We start from the raw sequence: 13,331 nt of genomic DNA on the forward strand, positions 1-13,331 counted from the left end.
ATAAAGGATCTCACCAGGGATCCTCCCTTCTTCCTCCCTGAAATCCTAAGATCCTCCTGAGACCCAAGTCTTGCATCTCAGCAGGCTCATGGGACCCTTGTTTTGGAGGATGGGATGTATTTCAGAGCTTCCTAGTCACCCTAACATTGCTGCATTGACCTTTTCAACATGCTAAAGGAAAGAATATTTCCTAGGATATTTTTTTTTTGGCTTAAGTGCATGTGTTTCACTTGTTATTTCAGATTTATTGGTGTTTACTTATTGCTGAATAATGAGCCTGAGGGTAATGGAAATCTTAATAGGCTAAAAAATCGGAGCCAGTGTCATCAAAAGCTTCCTGTTCTTTACTGGTGCAGTGTTGCCTCTTTGTTTGCTTACTCTGCAGGACAAATGCGTTTGCTGCAACATTTTGGCTGAAATCCTGGTTCACACTTACAACAGGGATGGGATTTCATCCTGTGAACTGTCTGCCTGTGGGAAAATGCGAGGGAGGTGGCTGTCACTCAACCCTGGAGCATGGCGGGGCTGTGCACATGTGTCACCACAAAGCTCTGAGGATGTGCTAAGTGATCTGTGACACACAGCAGAGCTGGGCCTCTGGTGTCCTGACCAAAGCTGGCCATGTCAGTGATGTCAGCCAGCCCCAGGGCAACATGGTGTGAGTTGTGGAGAACCCCTGGGATGCAGTGGGGGCATGCAGAGAGTCAGGTCATGGCTCAGATGCCCTTTCAGATGATGCTACCCTGGCTGAAGTGTCGCATATAGCCTGTAAATGCTCAAGTGGCCAAGTCAGGGTGAAACTCAACAGTTTTGAGGGTTGGATGGTAATTTTACCACCTGCTACAGGCAGTGGATCAATGTTTCTAAAAGCCACGGGATACTTCAGTTTCAGTGCTGCTAACACCCTTGGTTATTTTCACCGTGGGTGTTTTGTGGAGGGCCACCACCACCTGAAGAACTAAAGAGTACATGAGCTCCCCAAGATATGCAATGACCTCTTGCAGCCAACTGTGACAGAAAGGAGATGTAGCCTGCATATCATCTTGTGTTTCTCTGGGCTGGCTGACACCCCTGAGTTGAGGGTCTCTCTCAAGATATTTCACCCCAAACCTTCACCTGTGGGTGCTCACTGGGGAGCCAGAGCCAAGCTCTGCTCCCACCTGGCCCTGCAGCAGCAGATCAACCTCCCAGAGGGAACACCACAAACCCTTCTACCCATTCCTCCAACTGACCTGGTCATTTCCATTTGGTGGAGGAGACAGAGAGGAAGAAACATGTATGCACAGTCCTAAGATGAAAATTACTTTAGCCCAAAAAATTTTTAACACATCAACTGACCTGTATTTTCAAGCCTCTGCTAACAAGAAGGACTTCTGATGAGCAGCGGGAGTGCTTTGTAAAGGAATTTGCAGACCAGAGGTGCTCACCATCAATTTCCTGCTGTCTACGATTACTATCATTGCATTTTTGAGGCACTTTTAAAATAAACTATGCAATGATGTAATGCACACAAAAGGGCTGGGGTGGGAGTGCAGGGAAAGGAAAAGAAGCAGCATCTGGATTTTGACTGGTATCTTCTATAGAGCATCTTGATGTCTGTAATTAGTGTCATGTTATGAGAGCTTAAAAAAATAAAGGCGCCAGAGTTCCAAATAAAACATAAAATGGCTTTGATAGAATAAATGTTACTATCATTGTTTAAAAATGTTGTGACCTGTCTGCTATAGTTTCTGAGAAAGATATTTTCCAGTGCTGCTGCTCTTGCTCTGACTCTTTTTTTAAATTCTATTATTACAGATAAGGACAGAGGAAAATCCTCAAGACAGACTTGTTATAAATCTCTGTAACACAATGCCAGCATTGTCTCTCCTCAAGCTGGACTTCTAAATTAAAATAGGCATGATCTTTAACAGAGCTCTGAAACACTCTGTTCTACAGACACTTTATCCCCTTTATTAGAGAACATTAATAATTCAAATGTTATGGCTTAGGTTAGGCAGACCCATTTGTCTGGTGTTGGAATAATTTAGCTGTACTCCACCGTTCAGAGCTGTTTTGATACCCAGTGGGTCAAATTCTGCAGCCTCCTTGAAAGACATGGGAATTTTACCTGCATCTTGGCTACGTACTGGGGAGGGAGACACAAATAAGAAGTCCTGGAAACCTTTTCCTTGACCTTTAGCATGCACAGAGAATGTACAAACACGCACTCCCAGCCCAGTTTTGCAGACTGCATAAGGCAACATTTCCATTTCAGCCAGTTGGATTTTTGCCTGAGCAAGGCCTCTAGTTTTGGGATCTAAAAACTCTACATAAACACACTTGCAAAAACACATATGCAACCCACCTTAGCGGTAACATTTCCTCCATGCTTTTATTTTACTATAAGTAAAATGGGATTTCTTTACTGCGGTGTACATGTATGCCTCTGAATGCATCACATTTTCAATTCACAGGGATTTACTGTAACTTTTTTCTAGACTTTAGGAGCTGAGCCACTTTCTACCTACAGCTTAGATGTAAAATTCATCAACAGTGATTTCCAGGGCTACATCTATGAAGTCTTTGGTTTAAGCTCAAACGTATGAGCTTGTAGTGGCAAACAAATTAGTATGTAAACATAGTTCTTCCAGGTGGTATATTTCTTTGACATGAGACCAGCTCTGTGTCCAAATACTGTTGGACTTGAAGTACTTAGGATATGGAACTGACCTCCATGGTCTGATCATAACACGAAGAAAACACAAGCAATTCCCTGAAGAGGTTTTGTTTATCTCTTTCAGAAAAAGTAACATGGATGGTGGAGCAGGAAGAAATGGATTCTGACCCTATTCTACACCTTGTCAGAGGTGAAAGGGCCAACAAAGCTCTACTAGTCTTGGTTGGCCACTACCTGAGGTTGTGCAAACACCACTTCCACACAACGTTGAACCTTACTTTCTATTGATACACAAGTGACACTGAGACATTAGCCTTGCTTCATGTTGCCATTCCAAGAGAAGTAAAATCATTACAAACAAGAGATATTAGCTATTAGCTATCTGGACATAGAAAGATTGCAAACAGATTATATATTTTATGTAATTTTATGTTATAATTTCTATTTATGTATTACATAGATTTATTGAAAAAGTTGGGAGCTTAGCTTCTACCAGCGTTAATCTCAGAACAGATCATTTATCCATTAAGTGCAAGAAAAGCAATCAGACAGACTTTCTCATATCTGTTGGGTTTCTACATTACAAAGCACTACAAGCAACACACAATTAAATTTGAAAGTGAGGGGAGTGCAAAAGCAGACACATACTTATTATTACATTCACTGAAGATGGTCTGCCAAATGCAACTTACAGAGAAATTTTCTCTATAATTTTATGGTGGAAAACCCAATTGGTTTTTAGGGCCTTCTGTTTGAGATACAAGAAACCACTATTCAGCTCCCTGCTCATTCACAGATGTCGAAGTGACACACAGAATGCTTAAGGGTACTTTAAAACCATTTTTTGAGGAGATTTTGGAACTTCAGGTTACAGTTGATTTCTAATGGACTATCAAAGGCCCAATTTGACACCTCCTGATGCTCTTGAAAATCCTACCTGATATCTTTAGGCATTCAAACAGATTTACAAATTGACCTCATATTTCCCTGACCTCCAGAACTGAAGATAAGGCTCTTCCCCGTTTCAAAGGTATTTTGCCAAGGAAAATATGTTAAAGTCGACTAACAGTTTCAACCATGGTAATGGGAAACTTAGACAGAGAAAACATCCTTAAACCCCTCACATGTAGTGCACCAGCCCAAACAAAAACTCCACAGGAATGAAAATGGTTCCAAGTTACTCCCTGTCTGCATGGTTTAGCTAGAGGTAGGGGCTAAGCTTATTGTAGCTTATATATATATTTAATACATATTAAGCTCATTAAGTTTAAATAGTTGTCCCTGTCTTAGACCTGGCATAGGAGGGAAGGCTCTGTGTTGCATTATTGAAATGGGGTCCAAGTGTGTGCACCCACCTTTTAGGGAGAATTGTGTTTGACTGGGTGAGGCTGTCCGCAGTGGAGCAGTAGATTGAGCGGATGGAGCCTGCTGGTTATGTTTGAGTGGAATCCATTCATCTGTGACTTTTTCAGCTAGTGTGTTTCAGTCATTCTCTGAAGAACATCAGCTCTTCTCTGTGTGTTAATACTCCTCATTTCTGTGCCTGGAGCTCAGCTGGATTCTTCATCTAAGTTGCAATGAAGACAATAAGGGCAAAGCACTCCTGGTGGCAGTGGCCACCAGCCCCCAGGGCAACAGCAGGTTTTCCCAGTGGCCCAGGAACGTCCCCAACTTGCTCCTCACCATCCTGTGGTGCTGGGGGGCTCCTGGACATGAGTGGTCACTTGTGACAATAGCATAGGAACATATGATGAAGCTATGGATGAGAAAGAGTAGTCATGGCAGCAGAAGAATGTGGAAGAAAGGGAGCAACTGAGGCTCTGGCATTGAGACATGAGAAACCTGGGGCCTGGTCCCAGTCCGCCTACAGCTTTCCTGGGAGTGCTTAGTCGGTTCATTTCACTTCTCCATCCCACAATTCTTGAGGGGCTTCCTCATGAAAAAAAATTAGTGGATGCAAGGTGCTGAAAGCACATGGTTATCACGTGTAAGACTAAACACAGACAGTAGGAAAAGGAGCCTGGTACTTACGTATGTGACGTGTAAGTCTCACAGAAGAGTTAGCATATACAGGTCTACTAAATCATTGTGGCCTCTATTTAAATGAAACCTTGCGTAGTCTGTTCAGCTGTTCCTCATAAATCATAATTTTAGTGAAAAAATGATCTTCATATTTCTTCTGGCGTTTTACTCTCCCATGGCCACATTCCTGGAACGGTTACAGCCCAGAGGTCTAAGGGAGTCTTCCCTGAGAAAAAAAATCCCATCCTTGGAACTGGGGACTGGAGTCAGACTCTGGAAAAGACTCAGAACCCAGGGAGGAGAATGCTGGGAAGAGGAAGGGAAATGGGCAGGACATGGTGTTAGAGCTCTTTACATAGAGAAACTCCTGTAATCTCCAGTGCCATCTCACAAAATGCCTGTAGGTAAACGGTAAATGGAATGATTTCATGGGAAGCAAGGCACTTGAAAAAAAAGAAAAAAGTTTGAAGAAAACCTTTCTCCTATTTAGAAGAACTAGGCACATTTGTCAGCTTCTCCTCACAACACATTTAGTTTGTTTTGCCTGAAATGCTGTGGTTGTTTTGTGAAGGCTGTGTTTGCACTTGTTTCCTCTCCCAATACTTTATCCTGCATTTATTCCCTGACCCGATAGAGACACACAAAGCCTTACCTGCTTCCCGTCTTTCTGCTCAGGGACCCACTAAACTGCCTGAACAGCCCCTGGAAGACTCATTCCTCAGCCAAGAGGAACTGTTTTGTTTCCAGAATCTTCAGATTTCTTTATGCACACTCACCAGGCTGCCAACACCACCGTGGCTTTCCCTCTGCTAGGTTGACTGTGATCTTTTGAAGGATGAAAGCACAAATCACTTTCCCTTTGGTGAGCCTGAGGTCTTCAGTTTTTGTCTCTCAACCCAGGCTGGATGTAAAGAGATTAATTGGTCATTGTCCCTAAGGGTATCAATGCCCCTTGCTGTGTCAGATTACAGGACTTCTAACAAAACCTTTCCAATAAAGTAGCAATGACTATGAAATACAGCTCCTGGGCGTTTTCAAGACCATGTAAAAATCCTGGAGTGTTTTGGTGGTTTTGTATGAAACTCAGTCCTAGTTTCACAACCATGATGTCACTTGTCCCACTGGATTTCGGCAGGTCTGTAAGTCAGAACTAAATATGCATGCAGGAGCTGAGTTGCAGGCCTCCTTTGGGAGATGATGGCCAACCAGTCTGGAGAAGCCCACACTTGTTCATTAGTAGCATGACATGAGTTTCCAGAAAGCTTAATGTGACCCCAGTCTTCCAGTGTCCACAGGCAAGAGCAGTCATGGGTCCAAAGAAATTACAACTATGATGCTGCAGCCATTCCTCTGCTTCATGTCACATTGGTAATATTGAATGTCGTTCTGTTCATGGTCAACCTAACTCTCCTCCAGACTCACCAATGTTTTCCAACACTGGTTTTCAAAATTGTAGGTCCTCAGTTCCTGATTGTCGAAAGACGGGTCCTGGTGTGAGCTCACCAAGCAATGAGAGCTGGTCAGACCTACCTGGGGAGAGAGCCGGAGCAACTGCCCTCCAGCAGGTAAGGAAAATCTAATTACTTGCTCCTTTGACAATCTTACAATATTACCCTTTAAGAAGACATGACTCTCTGAGGAGGGAAAACAGAAGTAGTATTCATCAGCTATACAAATGGTTGAAAATAAACCAGCTCTGTCCCAAACAGAGGTATTTACAAACATGACAAATGTTGCAGTTACGTCTTCTTTTGCAGATTCCACAAATCTTTTGCAAATCTGCCCTCACGAGCTGCAGCCATCCCTTGTCCTTCCCTCCAGGAATTTCTCAGTTGCCATGTCTCAGCTGTGTCTCTCCAGACACATAATGAGATTTATTTTTTGTTCTGTTTCTGTTGTTCCCCATGTCTTTTGGCCCTCAAGCTTGACACCACAACATGAAGGATTCAGTCCACAAGCCCTCCTCTCTTTGTGGCTTTCCGTGAGAAGACACCAGTTGGTCACTCTAGTGGTCTCCCAGTTCTCAGTCCTCTGCAGCTCTTTCCATAGACCTCCCACCAAGCAAGTTTCCTCTATGTATTCACCCCCAAATGCCACCACAAAGTCTTAATTAGGTCCATCTGGGAAGCACATGTTCTGTTGCAGGGACTTTGGACCCACATTAAAGGGGCAAGTTCCCCATGACAGAAAGAGTTAGAGACCAGGTCCTTAATCTTTGCAGGAAGACAAATGCTGAGAAGAAGACTTGCCCTTTTTGCTGACAGTCAGGCATTCTCTGGATGAATATATCCCACTGATATAAAGTAGGATCAATATAGATGAGTTAGAGGAATTGGCAGCACTTCCTCTTTGATGCGCACTGTAACTTCAAGCTGTCCTGCTCAGTAACGGTTCTCCTGGTTGGTGGACTAGAAATGGCAAAACAAGAGCAAATCACAGGGGTGTTCACTCACCTCGGAGTTTTTCTGTAAAAGCCACCAGACTCTTCCAGCCTGGCTCAAATAACAGCTATTACTAAGGAGAAATCTACCTATGACTCCTGAGAGACTAGGTGTTCTTCTGACTTGCTATGTTACTGGAAAGGATTCAGCAGGAGTGAACAAAGACGGCAACTCAGTATTGGCCAGGACAGGTGGCGATGAGGGATTGACCAGGAACACAAGGCTGTACAGCAGCATCACTGGTACTTCTTTAGCTACCAACCAAAACTGCATTTTTCTTCTTTTGAGATATTCAGACTTATAGTACAAACTACTGTAGGGTTCAAACCTCGGTGCACATGGATGCAAAGCAGTAGCAAGACATACAGAGCTACCTTTCTCTCCCCTCTTACTCCTGTACTTTGCTTTTGTTTGCAGGTAAGAGTGTGGAGTAGCTAGAAGAGAAGCCACCATGGTCTAGACCATTAAACCTCCTAGAGATGGATGGGAACAGAGAATTGGGTAGGGATAGTTGGAGTATTGCCTTTGTCCTTCAAACGTGCTGGCTAGTGGAGCCAAGTAGGCACAAAAGAGTAAGATGGGCTGTAAAGAAATGCAGACAGCTTCCTGAAAAACAAACAACTATAGAAACCAAGCTGTGACTCCCTACACTGCCCCGTACTTGCAGGGATTCGACACTCATCAGTTCTCAGACTCAGCTTCTTTTATCCACAGTTGACTCCAGAAAAGCAGGAGGAATGCAGGTTGAAGATACTAGTAGGAAACGTCATTTAGGAAAGCTCTAGAATTCATCATGTCTTGGTAACTTAGGAAATAATTATTTCTGGAACTCTTGCAATATTATCATTACTTTAAAGCAGAGGCTTTGGGTATCTTTAGGACAGTCTCCTCCAGTAGGATTCACTTGCCTTAACAACTCCAGTGCAGGTGCCCACAGAGTAGTTTCCTATATCTAGCTAGCCTCTTCATGGAGAGATACAGGCTGTATGGGGGCATGGTTCATTTGGCCAACTTCATAATCTATCTCAGGAAGATATGTTATGTTCTGTAAGTGCCTTTTCCCCTTCAAGCTGATAGTATGATGTCAAGAATACTAGTTCAGGGATAGGTATCGAATGCTAGCACAGATATACCTACCCTGGCTTTCTAAAGCCTCCCAAACTAGCAGAGCTACATGGATTTCCTACACATCTTCTGGGCAAAGAATGCGTGTCTGGCTTTTCTGACCTTCAACACATGTTACAAAGCTTCTCTCTTTGCCTTGGCTTCCCCTGAAAATAAGGTGGAGTGAGGAAGGTGTGAGTTTTTGTGGGACAGAGGGAATTCCTTTTTTCAAAGTCAGCATTGGATCCATGTAGTTCTTTTCACTAAAAAGTGTGCTTTTAAAGGTCTACAGGTCCCACTTGGAGAGTTTAGTGGGTGATCTGCGCATTACAGCTGTAAAATTCATAGCTAGATTTTGCAGCCGTTGATCACATGAGTCGTCCTATACAGTGTGAAGGGGCCAAACCCTGGCACTATACATATTTTTATCAGCTGAAGGGCTGGCTGTTTGTATGGTTAACAGCCATTCCGTGTGAGTTGGGGCTGTGAAATCACCTCCTAGAGAAGTCTGGGAGAAACCTCTTTCCAGTCTAAAGAACTTTCCTTAGACCAGGTAGGAAAGCAGCGAGGGCAGAAACTCCTGAGCCCACCCGCAATCACATTTCCTTGTCCAAGAACATCAGAGTTTTGGGATATAGGCTGAAAAATAAAAACATCCTATAAGGAGACTGTTTAATAAGTTGGGGCAGCCAAGTATGTGAAAATGCCTGTGATCTTCTCAGGCCTTGTTGAGATTGGCAGAGAGGTTTCCAAAGCACATGGAGGTGGTCAGACACTTGAAAAGGACTAAAGTGTCAAGTGCCAGGTGGAAAAAAAAAAAAATCTGTTAAATGTTATCACAGTATCTCTTCTTGGTGAGGTAAATTTCCATGCACTTGTGACTTACTGTACAGCAACTTCATGTGCTGACTCAGGCCATAAACAGCCTTTGTTCATGTGTGTATGATCTTCCCCAAACACTGTCTGCTTTGGGATTTTGTGCAATTCAATGTGAACCCATTCCACTAAATCAGTGCATTGTGGCATCTCATTCCTGAAAATAATCGGGTACCCGATAAGATCTTTCCTGTGCCTGCAGTGCCATGATTTTTCTACCTGTCTAGTGGCTTCCAGAAACAAATGTGTAGAAAGAAGCTTCTCTACAGCTTTTGTGGCTTTTTAAAAATAACCACAGGCTCCCTGAAACTGATGTTGCCTTAGATGAGCTGAGCTAAGCAGTGCAGTGCTCAGCACAGATGTGGTAGTAAAGGATTAACCTCATCAATGTGGTAACAGATTCCTCTTCACCTAAGAGTCTCCATGCCCTGCAGATCAAAGACTCCTGTAACTCTGGGTCAATAGTGGTACCACCAGGTAGTTGTGCTCTGAAAGCCCAGGTCCCAGTACAGGCACTAATAGAAAAACCTTTGTGACTTGATCTTACAGTGCTTTTTTTCCTGAATGATCTACCTTAGCTGAAGCAAGATTTAATTCAGGGAAGTCCTGTGGTCAGTGTACATGAGGAAAATAGCCTCTTATGACTACAGTTTATAATTAATGAACCTATAAATGTTTGTGAGGTTGTCTAGTAAGTTGGAGTGGTTTTGGTATTGGTTTTGGTGTAGACACACAAGCTCATTTTACTGCAGTCTATATTGGTATGCAGGTCTACTGGCAAGAACACTGTCCAGAATACAATTTCTTAGTTATAATTGAAGTGCTGAGAATCAGTGATGATGCTTATGAAGATACAACTAGGGTAAGAAATGAATCAAGGAATTCAAGAACCTGTGAAAGTTACTGGCCTTAATGTATATGCAGTGTTCTCTAGTTTCATAATCTCGAGATTTGTGCTAACATTTCTCATGCCTTTCTTTTGCAAAGATAAGGCCATCTTACTGAGAAGGACTGTGACCAATATAGTTCATCAGATTGTTTAACAGATAAAGAAATTGTACAAAGTCAACAGTGGCTTAATAGCATTCAAGTTATTTCACATGCCATACCGCATTATGTTTTAAGGTCTGGTTTAAGAACACAGCATACCTCTCTGAAGATACTTGCACTGTCAGGATGATGCATAAACTGATCCTGCTCATAGAAGATAAAACTGGCTCTGTGGATCACAGTAAAATTCACAGGCTCGAATGCCATTCTGGTATTCAGAGGCACCGCGGCTGGAGATCCGACCTTACCGTGGAAGCCAGCGTTTGCTATATTCAAAGGGGAAAGCCCGTGCTGTTTAAGGCTTAAGACATCTGGCTTGTTGTTGTAAACCTTAAAATTCCAGAGAGTAAAAGCCATTTTCAGGTACTCAATCACAAATCAGATTTGAGGTTATCAGTGTGTACATGTAAGGTTTAGGATTCCTTTTAATCTATGTAAACAGTGTGCTCAAGAGCTGCATGTATTTATGTAGAGATCAAAGAGGTGGCAACGTCTATGGAGAATAAGCAGCGAGAAAAATCATAGGGATGGTAAATGATCAGTTGTGAGAAGGAAAACTTGAAAAACTTGATTCTAGATATGGCAAATAGGTTGCACTCAGACGTGGCTCTGACATGTGCACACTGGGCTGGCATGTCACCCATTGCTTGTAGACTGGTTACCGAGTAACTCTGCGTTAGGGCCTGAGGATGCAAAGCAGCTCGGCCTCCAGCTTTCTCCCACCAGCAGCTTCCTGCCTCTTCCCCAGCTGGAGGGGCACCATGCAGGGACACGACACACTCCCTGATGCCAGGGCTGGGCTCCTTTGTACCATCTGCCTTAGCCTCCTGTCCTGGGGGCATGACCAGCTGTATGGTCTCTTCCCAGAGCTCCCACTTTTGCTGCTGTCCTGTCTTGCTGTCTCACACTTTGAGCCTCACCAAATGCGTGCTGAAGTCAGTGAGGAATTTCCTCTGGCTCTTGATTTCTTTCTCTGATGGCTTTGGGCTAGATCTGCTGTGGACTGAGCACGTCCAGCAAAGCACCTATCTAGCCTTCACGCCCAGAGAGACCAGCAGGCTCGCCAGCTGCCCCTCTGCTGGCACAACACTGGGAATCAGGGCAGCAGTGCCTGGCTTAGCTGTATACGGTGTATGGGGCAAGGACCAGGTCCAGTGAGATCAACTCCATCCATCTCCACTCAGGCTGTCCACTTGCTGGCTCCATGAGAAATGTCAAGGTGAGGGACTAAACAACCTGACTGAGGAACAAGAAGCCTTGGTTAGTGACTGCTGCTCCCCTTAAACTGAGCCTCTCCTTGCACCCATGGGAGTCAATGGAGAAAGGCTCTGCTTGCTTTTCTGTGGTCATTTGTGTCCCTTCTCCACGCCGCACTGGCTGCTAGATGATTGTCTCCTTCATAGCAGCTCCTTTCACAGAAAGCTGAGTGGCAGGACAGTGTGATGAAAAGCTGCTGAAATGTACTTTTTAATGAGAAAATGAAGTGTTTTCCATTGCGGTATGATTACTTTTTTTTTCAAATTCAGCAAAAAAAGAGGAAACAAAAAGAGGAACATGTGTTCATTTGTTGTAACTGGAGTTTGTGAAACGAGGTCTTCTTGAGAAAGCTACCAAATATTCATTTCAAAGAATACGGACATTTTGGCATCCAAATATTGTAGCATGTCCAGAATATAATTAGGTCCTGAAGTGGTTTGAACTTGTAAATATGTCTTTAGATCATAAACTGGTCCAGTAGCTATGCCGAGTTTTAAAGCTGACTCTTGGAAAAACAAGGCTTGGAAGGAGAGCTCAAGCCACAACAGACATACACTAGGACCCAAGAGAATTTTTTTCATGCATATGGTTCATCTATTTACATATTTTACTGTAACCTTTTCAAGACCCTTGCGCCTTGGGCAGTGGATGAGATTACTATTAGAACAATATAGGTAATCGTGAATAGTTTGAGCTGTTTAGCTGCCAGTATATATTTAATTCACAATTTAAGCTTTAATTTTCACCAGGCAAGTGAGGAAGAATGAGAAACATCTGCATCTGCATAGTAACTGTCAGGGGACATTAGATGCATCATTGAAATTAAATTTCATAACAAGCCTGCAAGTGAGGCTGGAGAACACGTATCTCTGTTGGGTAAAATAAGGTAGAAAGAGGTGGAATGATTTCCTACAAATGGGCTCAGTGGCAAAAACTGAGAGAAGAACACAAAAGGCACAAAGGATATTCCTGTTTCTCTCTTCTGACTTCTCAAATATACTCTCCAGGCATGGGAGAACCGATTCAGATCAAATGAGCTGATCCAGACCATTGCCCAAAACCCAAGTAGTTAAAGTCTGCATAATGTTTTCAAACTATAAAGTACACTATAAGTGCTAAGTATTATTATTACTTGGAATCAAACAAAACCCAAACCTGCTGGAGAGGTTCAAAAATATTTGCTTAACTTTTATGTATTTATTTTAAATCCTGGCTTGACTCTGTGCTTCCTGTTGTCTCCCGGGACCAAAAGTGCAGATACTCTAATGCCACAAGGTGGCTGTGCTAGCAGTATTTCTGACTTGGCTGGAGACAAGGCACTCTGGAAATCTCACAAGAAAGCCTCTTGTGTGACTGTCCACAGACAGCTTAATCCACCTGAAAAGTGGTGGGTGAGGCGCTCGCTGCAGGAGCTGAAGTCAGAGCATGAGGGGCAGCCACCATGGTGTTACACTTTCCCAGCAGGAGCTGAAATTTTGGAGGTAGCTCTTTCCAGAACAGGGAGACAACACTAGGCTTTTCAAAGGGGTCTAGACGACTGAGGGACACAGTTACCTTTGATTGCTTCCCTGAATTAGGGGTTTTAAGACTCTCGTGCAAGCTGTGATCGATGACTCCCAGCCAGCCAGCACGCATCTTGGAGGAGTGAGAAGAGTACCATCTGCATGAGACAACTTCTCCTGCAATTAGTCAAATCGTCACAAGGTCTTTCTGTTTTCCTCATTCGATATCAGTCTGTTCGGTTCACCTCTGAGGTTTGTGTCTTCATTTGAAGTTGGATTGAGTCTATTAACCTCTTAACTGCTTCTGGCCCTACCTGGCAGAACCGCACGCTACACCGATTTCAGTGGAATGCCAGTAAAATGTTGGCAAAGGAACAGATGCTGTTGGGACCCAACAGAGAAGTGGTTAGCCGCATGTAT

The 13,331-nt window shown here is 43.5% G+C and overlaps 1 long non-coding RNA gene across 2 annotated transcripts in view; it reads left to right on the forward strand.

Moving 5' to 3' along the window:
• LOC308072185 overlaps nucleotides 1-13,331 on the forward strand; it is a 79,380-nt gene that overhangs the window by 43,310 nt on the left and 22,739 nt on the right. For both annotated transcript variants that reach the window (XR_013931567.1, XR_013931568.1), the window contains exon 2: nucleotides 1-13,331. This exon is cut by the window's left edge and continues 27,232 nt beyond it; it is cut by the window's right edge and continues 22,739 nt beyond it. This is a non-coding gene — a long non-coding RNA (uncharacterized lncRNA).

The sequence above is a fragment of the Falco punctatus genome (assembly GCF_963210335.1).
Source record: "Falco punctatus genome assembly, chromosome: 12".
In the NCBI taxonomy this organism is placed as follows: Eukaryota; Metazoa; Chordata; class Aves; order Falconiformes; family Falconidae; genus Falco; species Falco punctatus.